Below are 15,750 nucleotides of genomic sequence, written 5' to 3' on the forward strand. Positions count from 1 at the left end.
GACAAAGTATCTCCTATTCCCTGTGGTTGAGGGAAAAGGTCCAAGGAGGTCCATACCCCATTTTGCAAAGGGACAGAGGATGTTGAGGGCCGAGAGGGCCATTGCAAGCTGATGAAGGATGTTGGAATGCCTTTGGCATCGGTCACACTTTTGTACCAATTCAATAACGTTCTTTTGGATGGTTGGCCAAAAATATCATTGTCTGAGTTGAAAACTGGTGATCATTGAGGAGGTTACAAAGGTCAAAAACTGGTGAGGGAGAGGCATGGAATCGGCCTCCTACCATCGGAGGGGGATTGTTTTAGCCTGACCACTCGTTGTCGTCCTGGTTGGTCGCAGTGTGACGGTGCTGATGGTCGTGATTCTTGCAATCGGCATGGGACCTTATTGGTTTGCCCCCTCGAATGGGAAGCCTAGGGGTCTTAGAACTGGGCTTGCTAGCTTGTTGGCTGCTACTATTGGAATCTGAGGGGTCGGCCGCTTTCAGCGGGGTGGCCACCCTATGTGTGGCTTTCTGTTGGACGCCCTATATTGTCCAATTGCTAAACCAGGTTGTTCACCCTATTCATCAGCAACTTATTCGGATGTCAAGGACGGGGTCTTGCTTTTCAGCCATTTTAGGGACACCAGTTGATTAAATTAGGTTTGTTTTTTCTGAAGGGAAAGTTTTGAAGACCTTCCCATAGACGGTGCTAATTATTGCTGCCAAATTTGGAGTGAAGGCAACAACATAATTTCTAGCATCCGAGGCCGATGAGTCCAACCTATTGAGAGAAAGAAGATGTCAAAGCTCCGATGGTCAAGTTAGCTGAGAGCTGTAAGGGGTTGGACCAAGCAAGAGAGGATACTTAAAACATAAGTTCCAACATGTCTTTACCTTAATGTAGGAGCCGATGCCACGTGTCAGGGTCCACGGGATGGCTGGAATGCATCCATCTGATGTCACGGCTGTCCAAGGTCTTTAGATAGGTGAACTGAACATGAATCCAATCTTTGGCATGATGGGTTATACATCTGGTGATTAAAACCATTTCATCATAATATAACATTGGTGTAAATGATCTCTTACAAGTTGAAAGAATTAGAAGAGCTGAGGGCATACAAAAAGGACTTGAATAAAAATAATAAGAAATGGTTTAAACACCCGTAATATAACATGGATATGGCACTGGAGAGAATGGAATAACAAAACAACATTCATGTAGCCGATTGCATATGATTAGGACAAGTCACAACCTCATTGATAACTTATTCACAAAACAGTAAGGCAATCGATTATCGATTCAACCACTTTAACTGTTATCAAATGACCCTTAATAAAGCTCAAGGGTTAACAAACTAAAGTGATTCTCTACATCTAGGATAATATAAAATCCCAGACTAACAGAGTTAGAGGTTTTAACTTCTAATGTAAGGCTTCAATACAAGGGCCAACAATTTTAAGTATAAAGTTGAATCCATCTTGTTTTATTATCCGATAATACTGTGTTTGATTTGGAAGAAAAGGTAGGGAAATGAAGGGATATAGCATACAATTCTTGTATTCTCGTGACATGAAAATACAAGGATTGTATGCAACATAACCAGAAGCTGACCCAAACCCGTTGTAGGTCGAAATTTATAACCCGTCCAATCCTAACCCGATTGGAGAAACACCAAATCCATTTTAATAGAGGGGGCCCATTGATATGGACCACGCAAGCCAAGTATTGGATTGAAAGGAGTGGAGAAAGCACTTCAGTTATGCTTAGAAGAACCAATCACCACCACCACCCACCACCGGCATTGTCATGTACCTCCCCCCTTCCCTCCCCAAGTACCCCTCCACCCACATATTCCAATCAGCAATTGTTGTCAAACTCATGATCATGTCACAATAACGTCTTAGACATCATCCATCACATCATGCTAGATTCTAGAACTCTACTTCTGTCTTTCTATTATTGTACGGTTCATCAAATTTAGATAACAATATTATTTAGTCAATATATCCCTTAATTTACAAACTAACCCTCATGATTTGAGAGGATAAATCTACAAAACCTAGACTGTAATTGTTGTCTACAAACCCTAAGAACCCTTTAATCTGTATCTATCTAACGGGCCTCTATAGTGTTATAACAATAATATCTCTCACACACAAAGTCACAAACACATTTGATCAGAATCTCAAACTAATCCCAGTGGAGAGAAGTTTGACCAAGAAAGCAGAGAGAGATAGATAGAGAGAGATGAAATATAGAAAGGAATTATTCGATCACAATTCTATCAACTGGGGGGGGGGGTTTCTTCGTACATTAACAGAAGCACAAGCAAACCTCCCATCCCAATAGGCCCACTAGTATGTATAGGTTTATAAAATAGCATTTCCCTACAAGGCAAGGCTGTGATCCACACTGTACATCACATGTACTGATGTTCAATCCATAAACGTTTAGTAATGTTGGAGGTGGGGCCCACATATGGTCTTCCTTCCTTTGTACAGCACCAAGATAAATCCCTGTGACTTTTTGTTGTAGCAAGTTGCACATACACACACCCACATGGGTTTTGATGCACAGGCCTATCAGAGTGCCCTTAAATCTCAATCACCATCACTGGTTTCTTGCCTTTTGAGATTGAGAAGGAATCATCCCATTTTTGGAAAAATAAATATACTTTCCTCTTCCTCAATTTTTTCTATTATTATTTTTCATTATTTATATATGAAGTCACCATCACTCCCAACAATATGATCCTACCCCTTTATGGCCCATTGGGTCTTGGTCAGAAGAAGAATCAGAAAAAAAAAAGAAATTATCGTTTAAAATAGTAGAAAAAAAAACAGATAGCTTTGTAAGGCTTAATCCCATTTTAATTAGGACTTTCAAAAGTTGATTAATCATAAAATACTGATTTCCCTTCCCTCTTCAATGGTCTAATTAAAAGAGAATATTTGGTGGGTTTGATTTGTTAATTTAGAGTTGTTTTTAGATTAAAAAACCGAAGCCGACCACTTATCAAGACCCCATTTGCAAGTACATTCAAAGCATTTTTTTAGTTTTTCTGTTTTGATTTTTAATAACTAAAAATCGAATTCTGCTTCAAGATGACCGACTGTGTTTAATTTGAAAAATCCATAAGTTTGCGTATTGAGAATAAGACAAAAAGCACCGACTTTCAAAAATATCTTGCTTTCGTATGAAAAATTAATTACAATAAATAAAAAGATGGATAAAACCCTTTAGCTTATAATTTCTATGTTATATCACAATTTAGAAACTAAGGATCCATTTGATTTGATTCGAAGGAAGAGGGGTCTAGAATTGGAATTAAAATGGGTTATTCCGATTTCAACTGTTTGATTGGATAGAATTAGAATCTCATTCTCATTTCCGTTGGAATAATATTTTTTCATTTGAGAGAATGGCTATTCCCCCTCCCTTAGCAATGGAATCTCATTCTTATTGATTTCAATTCCTATTTCTATTCCTGTCTGAACCAAATAAATTATGGGTATAAATCATTCCAATTCTGATTTTTATTCTGAGGCAAACAAAACGGACCATAAGACTAAGCCACTTAATAACAACTTTAATATACTCTAAAGAGTGTTTAGGGTCTCAAGAGTACAATTTAATAACCTTCTCTACTCTTTTTTGCTTGATTATCATTTTTACTATTGGTCAAAATTTTACTCAATTGTTTAGATAGATAGCATTCTATTGATTGGATAGGTACATCGAATCAGAAAACTCAGACGATCCATTGAATTGGTAGCCCCTAGTTGAGTTATGTGTGACGCAAAGGAATCTTGCTGGGGCTCAGGTCAGTGCATATGGCCGACATTTGGGTTTTTTTGAGAATCCCAGCCCAACAGCCGAAATTCGTCCACTGTTCAAAGCTTTTCATGTAGAAGGAAAAGACTTGGGAATTTGTATGCAAGCTTTCATGACTCAACTGGGGATTACATATTTCCTTTTTTTTTTTCTTTCCTGTAAAGAATTAAGGGTTTCTTTTTTACTTTTTATTTTTTGTTTTCTTTTGGATGATGAAGTAAGTGATTATTCTTCTTGCTTCCTGATTCGAGTTCTGCTTTTTTGTTGTTTTTATCCAACCGAAGCCCAAAATTATAAATTTTTATTTCTGTTTCTTTTCATTTCCCTCTTTCATATAGGTCCAGTTGTATAAAAGAAACATATTAAAGGCAAAAGGTTCTTTTCTGTAATCATAATCTGTATTGAGTGTTTTGATAGCTAGATAGATAACTTTATTGAGTAGAGTATTTCAATTATATTGACCAAATTCTTTTATATATATATATATATATATAACCAGCCAAAAGGCCTTTAATGCCTTCTTTGATTCAAAGGCGAACCTTTTATAAAATAAATAATATCACATGAGATTTCATTCTACCTTTAGATGACTATAGTATCAACCATAAAGCAAGATTAGTTCTTGGTGATTTCTTCCTTTCACTTAAATTTTCTATTCTCCACTTAACTTACCCTCTTACCCCACTCCCAAAAATAAGAACAAAAGGGAGAAATCCTGTCCACATCGTCCAGAGATCCCATATAACTGGGACAAACATTGAGTAACTGCCTTTTACTCTTAAACTTCATTAGCAAACATAAATGTGTGCTTCCTTTTTAATTTTTTTATTATTTAATTAACTAAGTAATAAGTTGAGAAAGCTATGTCTCTCTTAATTATTTTAGTTTTTTTTGGATTTTGGGAGGAGAGAAAGTTGGTGAATAAGATTTTATTTTTCATTGATCAAGATATTCATTTTTTTTCAGATTTATGTGGGGTCAATGAAAGATTTATTAAGTGATACCCATCTCACTGATGATTAAGTAACTTTCCCACGTGGGGATAAAATTGCCAACACTTGGATGGGACAAAATTATCCTTTTTAATAATGGTTTTTATGACTAAAATGGTAATTGTCTTATTTACCTAAGAAATAAAAGAACATGGGTAAATTTACTTTAATAATTGTTTCCCAAAAAACACTTATCCAAGTAAATATAGTTATCAATATGGAGTGGTAGGGTGCACACGAGGCTGGTCATATCATGGAGAGCCTTTAGTTCTCTAAGTTTGATCCTGCACTTTTTTGTGTTAAGGGTGACAAGCAACCATCTCAACTATTGGATCATTGGCTTAAGGTGAAGAGACACACCTTAAGCTAAGTGCATTAAATAGATCTAACCAATCTGATATCTTGATATTGAGGTGAATCAAAGGCATTCCATGCATTTTGGCAACATTCCGTGAGGATGTTTTTATTGTTCCCAGTGTTCTCACGAAGCAGGAATGCATTTGGTACAACAAAAAAGAAAGAAACAAGCTATTCTTGCATGAGAACAACACCCCAAGAACATGTTCTTTGGGAGTGATAAATTGATATTCTCAAAGAATGCATTCCCAGAGAACACGCAATTCTTACGACATTAGTGCATATTGAAGAACATGTGCCATCGATTTTCATGTGAGAGAAGGGGTATGTTTGGTATTTCACGTGAAATGATAGAAATAAGCCCTAAACAACCACCTTTCATTTATTCAATAATACCTCATTGCCACTGCACATCTAAGAGGAGGGAACTCCCTTGGCTCTTACTGCATCAACAATCGGATGACGAGCAAACGATACAAAGCTCCGGCAACATTTTTGGCCAGATTCACATAAACAGGTAGGTGTATTCCTTCCCGTCATACATGGTTTACTCGTCATTGCTCTGGCTAGATTCACCCAAACTAATCTTCGACAACAACCATCTCTAACAGATGTCAAGTTTCCATCATCTGAATTCATTTGTTCATATTATTTTTTTTTTTTTACTTTGTTGGATATCTTGAAATGCGGGGTTTCTATTATGTCGATTGGGTGAGGTTTTTTTTCATCTAAATTTGTTATCCGAACGCCATTTCTGTTTTTGTAGAACAAAAATATGTTCTCAAAAACACATTTTTCCAAACACCTCTATTATTCCCAAAGAGCAAGAAATAAAATTCCTGTTCTAACACGAATTTCTAAAAGAACAGAAATAGATGAGAACATAGCCAAACAGGGCTTAAATTTCTCCTCCACCAAAAGTCTTTGGGTACAAGGGACAATGAAGTCACCACCATGTGACACTGCCAAGCATTCTTTGGTGAAAGATAGTAAGACACATCAGCTTTGTTTTGACAGTTGATGCAATTGAAAAGGAAAAACTTTCATTATTTCGATGAAGGATGCAAGCATCCTTCTATGAGAATCCAGATTTGCTCATCACGGAGTGATCTCTACACCAACCTCACAGAGCTTTCAGCGCCGTGCATTGAAAACATCTCACATACTTGTTTCTGTCATTCATGGGATGTTGTTCCAAATGCATAGCTGCAATTTAGTATGAAATTAGTGGGAGGCATGCTTTAGGAGCAAATCAGATTTCATTCCAAGCACCCTACCCTACTGATGGACACACATACAATGTTCTATTAAAGCTGGAATATTTTATTTGAGGGTGATGTAAGAATAATTTACATATTCACAAGTGAATTGTTCCTGTGTTCATGTCCATCCTGAAATGAGTGAAGATAGACAAAATAGTTTTCTAAACAGTCCTGGTGATTATAAAGAGCCATAAGCAAAAATTCTGTGCACATAGAGCTTTTGTTTAATGAGAATCCTGTCACTCCAATGTGGTGATCAAATGACATGAAGATGCTGTCAATTTCTCATCCAGAAAGAATCATCAACTTACTACTCCAACCAACCTCAATATCCTTTAGTGACAAGCTCGACTACCCAAGTTGATCTTCTACTTAGGTCGGTTAACTACTATTCTTTTTTATCTTATGAGAGCTTCGGCGTGAAAGGTATAGAAGGAGATTTTGAGGGCAGGGGATCATCTAGTGAGGGAGGTTTATGATCATCTGATATGAGGCTGGTCTTATGGTTTTTTAAAGCTCAACACGCTCTCCAGGAGTTCGGCTTCAGTCAGGGCAAAGCCCATTTGAGCAGCTTTTACAGTCTTGCATTGAGAATATTTCGGTACTTATATACTTTATTTTGTGGAGTGATATTCTTAATGCTAGATTGGAAAAAACGGTTGGAATGGTGTGAGCACAGACTTGCTCTAACAGAAGCTAATCTCCTCTCCAGACTCCAGCGATGACACACAATAACTAACCTGGAATTATGATTATGAAATGGTTAAAGCCCATCTCACATGGTTTCAAGCTAAATATTGAGGGTGTAGCCAGGGGGTCAGTAATAGATCTAGGTGACCTGCAATTAGAGTCCAGATCTCCTGCAAACAAAACACATTTAAACAACTCTATCAATATGATTAAAGCCACATCGTACATCTCATATATGATTTATCCCACTTTTCTCGGCAGGAGATCCTAACTCCAGTAATTAGCTTATCGAGAACATCTCCAAAACACAAAGGGTGAGGCTTACATTTAATGGATGGGTTAAAATTATGCGATGAACTTGGCCTTACCGGATGTGGATTGAGATTGATTCGGAGGTGCTGGTCAATATGGTTAAAAGGTTTGATTCCATGCCGATGGCGATTGTGGGCCATAATTATATGTGGGGAGAAACCATGAGGTTGTGTAGGAGGGTTGCTTTAAAGATAAACCATATGTGTATGGAATGCAACTGAGTAGAAGACACTTATATAGCAAGTTACTCCTGTGACGTGGGTGGTAATTTTATGTTATGTTTTGACTGAGTGATAATTTGTCGGAGTGGGTTAAAGAAGACCAATTGGGAATCCCTTGGATGAGGACCAAGAAGATTTTGAAGGTAATCCAGTTTGTACTAATTTGTATATACTATGGACAGATGATCTTCTTGTATAGCTTCTCTACAGGGGTAAGATTGGCAATTAGTGAGCTGGGGTTGGTTTTGTATGCCTTGTCCTCAATCCCAAATTTAAAAAACCTGCCCCATATCCTAACGGGGATCCCTGAATTTTTCAGTTCGATTAACCGCATTTATTGTTGACTGTATGCGCTTGAAATGTGACATAATCATTTATTGTAAAACTGAAAAAAGTAATAATTGCAATCATTTATGATAATTAAGCGTCCTTAGACACTACATTAGCATAACAGTGAAAAAATGCTTTACTGTTGGGAGAACTTTAAAAAATAACTTCCCCCAACAATAGGCCTACACAGAAAACAAAGCCATCTTTTACTATTCTTGATGCATACAAAAGAGCATGAGAGGGGAAATATAAAAATGACACCTATATGCCAGCATTTATTGAAAAAAAGCCTGCGCTTCCAAACACACGCTTTATTGAGCATTTGTAAAGGGTATGGGACATAGTTTTTAAATATTATTGCATTACTTTCTTACCATATCTAGGGTTATTAATGGGTGAGATTTAGATTAAATTCAGATTTAATCTGACTCCCTATCTCTATATTTTTTGTCTCCATATGCATTATTATATTACATATAGTCGGATTCATGCCTTATCCCAGCTATTTGGGGTTGGTTACATGAATCCAGTTTCACCAATCTGTTATATTTAAATCCATATTCATTATTAAATTATTAGTGTTTAAATCATTTCTTGCTATTTCTACCCATATCATTTTTGGCCTATTCCAAGCCATTATAACCCTTTCAATATGTAATAAATCACTTCTTCTAATTAATGTAGTTGGTGGTCTTTTATGCACATTAAATCCAAATATGATCTGATTATTAAGTATATGCTTCAGAAAACGATGCTGCTGATGTACTATCAGGTATGACATTTCCTAGAGCAACAACAACACTTTCTATTTGGTACTAATGCTCTATGTGTTTTCAGCATTGGTATTCATTATAGTAAGTCCATGTCAATGCCACATCACATCTTCGTTGGCAGCAATGATTTGCAATCTGAGAAAATGTCAAATTCAGTGTTGCTCCAAATCACATCCTTTTTGAAACACCGTTTTTTATAGAAAAATGATTTCAAACAGACATTTCCTGAAACACTGTTTTTCTAACATAACACTGATGTATCACCATTTTTTGGAGCAAGGGCATCAATGCCAAACAGAAACTGATGAGGGCAGATTTGGCCCTCCAGTGAAATTGTGGCACGTGGCACCTCGTGACAACTAGGAAAACACCCAGCCAACAAACTTACGAAGTTAGTGACCCACCCGGGCACCAGTCTGTCTAGCTTGGCGTGACCTGCGCGCGGCCTGACACGCGCCTGCGCGACCTGCGCGCGGCACACGCGACCTGCACGGCGCGCGCACGACCTGCGCGACCTGGCCAACCTGGCCCGACAAACCTGGCTAGACACTGACCCGCCGACTGACACAGGCGCCAGCTTGACGACCTGGTCTAGACACTAACCCGTCAACTGACACAGGCGCCGACCTGACGACCTGGCCTAGACACTGACCCGTCGACTGATGCAAGCGCCCCTCTGACAACCCGGCCCAGGCGCCGACCTGGCCGCCTGAAACAAGCGCCAGCCTGACGACCTCGATGAGTTCACCACCGTACCCCGGTTCTGACAGGATGTGACGAGTCTTACCGTTTGGAGGCTTTTCACCCACCTAACCCCCGAGGACTCCGGTATATAAAGACCTCACCCCCCAAAGGGGAGGGGGAGGAAAAAAGGGAAGTAACCCCTGCTCTCTAGCTCTCTCATATTATCTTCAAAGCTCTCTACAATAAGAGTGCTAACTTAAGCGTCGGAGAGCCCCCATCGGTAAAATACCCCTGGGACCTCTGATTCAGTTCTCGCAGGTCCTTCAGCTCCCGCTGCCTACAAAGAGGAGGAAAAGATGGAGTTCTTACAGGTCTCTCAGCTCCCGCCACCTACAAAGAGGAGGAAAAGATGAAGTTCTCGCAGGTCCCTCAGCTCCCGCAGCCTACAAAGGAAAGAAGACCACCTCATGCTGAGGGCAGTCGGATTGCGCCGCACCAGGGAGCTCCAGCATTCTTTAAGTCATCGGCCGCCTAGTAGGCAATCTGCCACCAGGCAGTTCGCCACTAAGCAGCTCGCCACAGGGCAGTTCGCCACCAGGCAGTTCACCACCGAGCAGCTCACCACCGGGCAGTTCACCACCAGGCAGTTCACCACCGAGCAGCTCGCCACCGGGCAGTTCGCCACTAGGCAGTTCACCACCGGGCAATTTGCCACCGGGCAGTTCGCCACCAGGCAATACGCCACCAGGCAGTTCACCACCAAGCAGTTTGCCACCAGGCAATTCGCCACCAGGCAGCTCGTCACCAGGCAGTTCGCCACCAGGCAATTCGCCACCAAACAGTTCGCCATCGGGCAGCTCGCCACCAGGCAGTTCGCCCCCAGGCAGTTCTCCACCGAGCAGTTTGCCAGTAGGCAGTTCACTATCAAGTAACTCATCACTAAGGCACGCCACCACCAGGTCAAATAACGAGGTACTTAGCCAAAAAATTTTACATCACAAAACATTGGTACGTGGCCGAAAACGGTTACATCAATTGGCGTCGTCTGTGGGAACACACTACAAAAAGCTAAGTTCTCATCCTACAAAAGCTAAGTTCTCATCTTGCCAAAACTAAGTCCTCACTTTTTAGAAATTGAAGCTATCGCTTTATAGTTTACATTTTTTATGAACTCAGAGACTATGCAGGGAGCTAACGGACTAAGTAGCTCTACCAGCCTTACTTTCAATTCAGATAATGCCACATCAGTCCTCTCCGCAAGGTCCCCTTACAAAGATGAGCTCTTCGTGGCATCCGCGGGAGTTGGCGGCCAACTGACTACATAGGCGCCCTTACTGGTCGAGCCTTCCAAGGCTCCTGTGTGAGCTGGCAACCTAAAGTTAGTAGTGTTGCCCCCGAAGGTCGAGCCCCTAGTAGCTTCTTGTAGGAGTAGGTGACCGGCATTACGAAGCTGATGCAGGCCAAGCCTACGGGCCACATTACTACTTAAGACCCGGTAGCCTCTCCGGCACGGGCAAAGTTAGAAAAGAGTAGACCACTGGTCACTCCCAAAGCCTACGGGCCACATTACTACTAAAGACCCGGTCGCCTCTCCGGCACGGGCAAAAGTCAAAGAAGAGTAGACTACGAGTCGCTCCCAAAGCCTACGGTCCACACTAAGAATTGGATCAGCACTTACTAGCTCATCGACTTACGGGCCAAAAGAAATCTACTCCCTTCGCTGAGTTACTATCATCTCGGGAGTGGGGGGCTATTGATGAGGGCAGATTTGGCCCTCTAATGAAATTGTGACATGTGGTACCTCGTGACAACTAGAAAAACACCCAACCAACAAACTTACGAAGTTGGTGACCCACCCGGGCACCAGTCTGGACGGCTTGGCGCGACCTGCGCGCGGCCTGGCACGTGGCACACGCGACCTGCACGACGCGTGCACGACCTGCGCAGCGCGCGCACGGGACCTGTGCGGTGCGCGCGGCCTGCGCGACCTGGCCGACCTGGACCAGCCTAGCGCATGATTCGGCCAAGCCGCCCATAAGGTGCCCACCGACGAACCTGGCTAGACACTGACCCGCCGACTGACACAGGCGCCAACTTGATGACCTGGTCTAGACACTGACCCGCCGACTGACGCAGGCGCCCCTCTGACAACCCGGCCCAGGAGCCGACCTGGCCGCCTGACACAAGCGCCAACCTGACGACCTCGATGAGTTCACCACCGTACCCCGGTTCTGACAGGATGCGATGAGTCTTACCGTTTGGAGGCTTTCCACCCACCTAACCCGCGAGGACTCCGGTATATAAAGACCTCACCCCCCAAAGGGGAGGGGGAGGAAAAAAGGGAAGTAACCCCTACTCTCTAGCTCTCTCATATTATCTTCAAAGCTCTCTACAATAAGAGTGCTAACTTAAGCGTCGGAGAGCCCCCACCGGGAAAATACCCCCGAGACCTCTGATTCAGTTCTCGTAGGTCCTTTAGCTCCCGTCGCCTACAAAGAGGAGGAAAAGATGGAGTTCTCGCAGGTCTCTCAGCTCCCGCCACCTACAAAGAGGAGGAAAAGATGAAGTTCTCGCAAGTCCCTCAGCTCCCGCAGCCTACAAAGGAAAGAAGACCACCTCATGCTGAGGGCAGTCGGATTGCGCCGCACCAGGGAGCTCCAGCATTCTCTAAGTCATCGGCCGCCTAGTAGGCAGTCCGCCACTAGGCAGTTCACCACCGAGCACCTCGCCACTGGGCAGTTCACCACCAGGCAATTCACCACCGAGCAGCTCGCCACCGGGCAGTTCGCCACCAGGCAGTTCGCCACCGGGCAGTTCACCACCAGGCAGTTCGCCACCAGGCAATACGCCACCAGGCAGTTCACCACCAAGCAATTCGCCACCAGGCAGTTCGCCACCAAGCAGTTCGCCACCAGGAAGCTCGCCACCAAGCAGTTCGCCACTAGGCAAATCGCCACCAGGCAGTTCGCCACCAGGCAATTCACCACCAGACAGTTCGCCACCGTGTCACAGGTGACTCCTTCGTCGCGCCATCAAGCACCTACAATGATCCATCCGAGTGCCAACCGTGTGCCTTCATGGTGTCAACATGTGTGTCATGGGTGGGCTTTGCTTGTATTTTGTAAGGGGGATCGCCAATGGCGTTATTGTAATTACTTAGTATGCTTTTCCATCATTTTGATGTTTCCTATTGTCACTCCCCCAAAAGCTTAACGTACTCTTTGAGGGGAGGTAGGTAGTCGAGTGAGCTCATAAGCGTGTAAAGGTTAAGCACGAGATCCCCTCGACACTGTACTGTGTGCTTGTGCTTACCACTGATTAATGCAATACAAGTAGCCTTTTGCTAACTCGTGTGCCATCTTGTTGCCTTTGTGTGTGTGTTTGCTTTGTTTCGTAGGCTTATTCGCCCATCTCGAGTGCCGCACGGGGCCCCAACGATTACCCCCGTGACAGTTGGTATCAGAGCAGGTGCTCCTACAAACACTCTGGACCTTGTCTTCGTCCCTACATCAACCCAATGAAGAGCAATCGGGGCATTTCCGATGACACACCACATGGGCGGATTCAAGCTCACGACACTGATGAAGCTCCACTTGACGAACCTACCAAGACACAAGCCCTAAAGGGGCGTACAACCAAAGCTAGCAAGCGCGACAAATCAGTCGACCAACTAGCCACCGTGGACATGCGCCTCCTATGTTGCGAGGTGATAGTGGGAGAAACCCGAGATCGGGTTGACGAACTCCACCTCAACCTAGAGACGGTTGAGAATGCAGTGGTGGAACTAGAAGGACGTTTCAATGCCGCCTTCAGAGACATGCACACCAGCATACAGAATTCGAGAGCTGGGCCTTCCCAAAGAAGCTTACAGGGCTTGCTAGACAGATTCCAAGCGCAATTGGATGAGATGAGAGATGAGATGACTCTCCTAAAGAGGACAGTGGCCAACACACCAAGCACTCCCTCCACCCTAGCTTCCATGAACATCAAGATCCGAGAGCCAACACCTTACTCGGGTGCTCGGGATGCTAGGGAGTTTGACAACTTCTTGTGGCAATTGGAGCAATATTTCTCTGCCATTGGAATCATTGACAACCAAACTCAGGTACGTACAACTGCTATGTATTTGATTGATATCGCAATGTTATGGTGGCATAGGTGTTGCCAAGACATTGAACGTGGAACCCGTACCATTGACACTTGGGTTGGATTTAAGCGTGAGATCAAGCGGCAGTTCTACCCAGAAAATGTGGAGTACTTGGTGCGCCGAAGAATGAAGAATCTCAGACATCAAGAATCACTACATGACTATGTCAAGGAGTTTTCGACCTTGACGCTGGAGATCACTGACATGTCAGACAAGGATCTTCTGTTCAATTTTATGGACGGTCTCAGGCCATGGGCTGAGTTCGAACTCCAGCGACGTGGGGTTGAGGACCTCGCCACCGCCATGGCCATAGCTGAGCAGCTTGTTGATCTGAGAACACCTAAGGAAGATGTGCAAAGACCATCCAGCCCAGGTACCATGAGTTTGAGTGGGGGAGATCCACAATCAACCCCTACAAAGGAGAAGCCAGTGCCTGCGGACAAGTCCTACAATTACCAACAAGGGAAGAAGCCACAAGGAGGCCCAAGCTACCAGGGCCACCAATCCACCAGGAGACCTCCTCCTGCGCCGTGTTACCTTTGCAACGGGAAGCATTGGACGAGTGACTGTCCAACCCGAAAGAAAATAACTGCCCACATCGCCAAACTTAGCGATAGTGAAGAGAGCGATGAGGAGAAACCCACAGCGGCGCCAAGAGTAGGCGCCCTCCAACTCATCAATGCCATGGTCAAGAAAGAGGCCACATCAAAGTGGCCCACCAAAGCCCGCAAGGGGCTGAGTTGTGTAGACATCACCCTCGCCGGGAGGCCGACCCAAGCCTTGGTGGACACTGGGGCCACCCACAACTTCATTTCGCTTGCGGAGACAAAGCGACTCGGCTTGACCACCACCAAACAAACTGGGTGGGTCAAGGCTGTCAACTCTAGGGCCAAAGCAGTAGAGGGCACGGCCCGTGGAGTAGAACTCCGAGTTGGACCATGGAAAGGACCCATCAATCTGTCTGTGGTTCCCTTGGATGATTTTCAGGTGGTTCTTGGAGTGGAGTTCCTCAAGCAGGCGGAAGCAGCACTTATGCCACACATCAACAGTTTGCTTATTCTGGACGAACACTCCCCTTGTATGGTTCCTGTCTCATCATCCTTGCAGATACTTGGGAAGCAGCTTTCAGCCTTGCAGATACTTGGGAAGCAGCTTTCAGCCTTGCAGTTGTACCAAGAAACTATCAACCATGAAGACAGCTCTGCGTCAACAAGGAAGAACCCCTGTCAAGTACCTCACATCGACACTGGAACTGGTTGGGAAGTCATCACCAGGAAGAAGTCACCCCCCAGACAGTTCCATTTTCAGCACCAACACCAATGCCAGCGCCCAAGTCAACACCAGCAACAGCATCAGCTTCAACGCCAACCACATCAGCAGAAGTCGACTTCGCAGCAGAAGCCACAAGTGCCCGCAACTGGTGGGCCCAACAGATGAAGACCCAAGGCCGTGCCAAACCTTGCCCACATTTACTACCACAACCACCAGGGAGAGCGAGTGCCACCCAAGCCATCTAGGGACCACGTTCACATTATCCCTAAGGCTAGTTCCCGTAGTAGCCCTGTGAGTTACCCTTGGGGAAAAATGCATGGGAATCCACACCGTAATAATCCAAAACACCATTTTGATCCTTACCTGGCCCAAACCTACCCCTTAGCCAAACAGAACCAGCCACTAACATACCTTGAGGCTGCCAGGAAAGGACTTAGCCATAGGAAACCCCAACAGAATGAGCCAACCCGACCATGCCACCAAAATATACACCTCGGCCTTGGACGACAGCCGGTTCAGGGAGCAGCAGAAGAACCCTCCTTCCGCAACAGTGACTCTAAGGGACCAGCCGAAGACGATCTCCGAGGACGTAGATCGAATTGAGTGGGGGAGAATGTCACAGGTGACTCCTTCGTCGCGCCATCAAGCACCTACAGTGAGCCATCCGAGTGCCAACCGCGTGCCTTCATGGTGTCAACATGTGTGTCATGGGTGGGCTTTGCTTGTATTTTGTAAGGGGGACCGCCAATGGCGTTATTGTAATTGCTTAGTATGCTTTTCCATCATTTTGATGTTTCCTATTGTCACTCCCCCAAAATCTTAACGTACTCTTTGAGGGGAGGTAGGTAGTCGAGTGAGCTCATAAGCGTGTAAAGGTTAAGCACGAGATCCC

Source organism: Nelumbo lutea, chromosome 2 (genome assembly GCF_056320005.1).
Source record: "Nelumbo lutea isolate HS-2025 chromosome 2, American lotus-T2T, whole genome shotgun sequence".
Taxonomy (NCBI): domain Eukaryota; kingdom Viridiplantae; phylum Streptophyta; class Magnoliopsida; order Proteales; family Nelumbonaceae; genus Nelumbo; species Nelumbo lutea.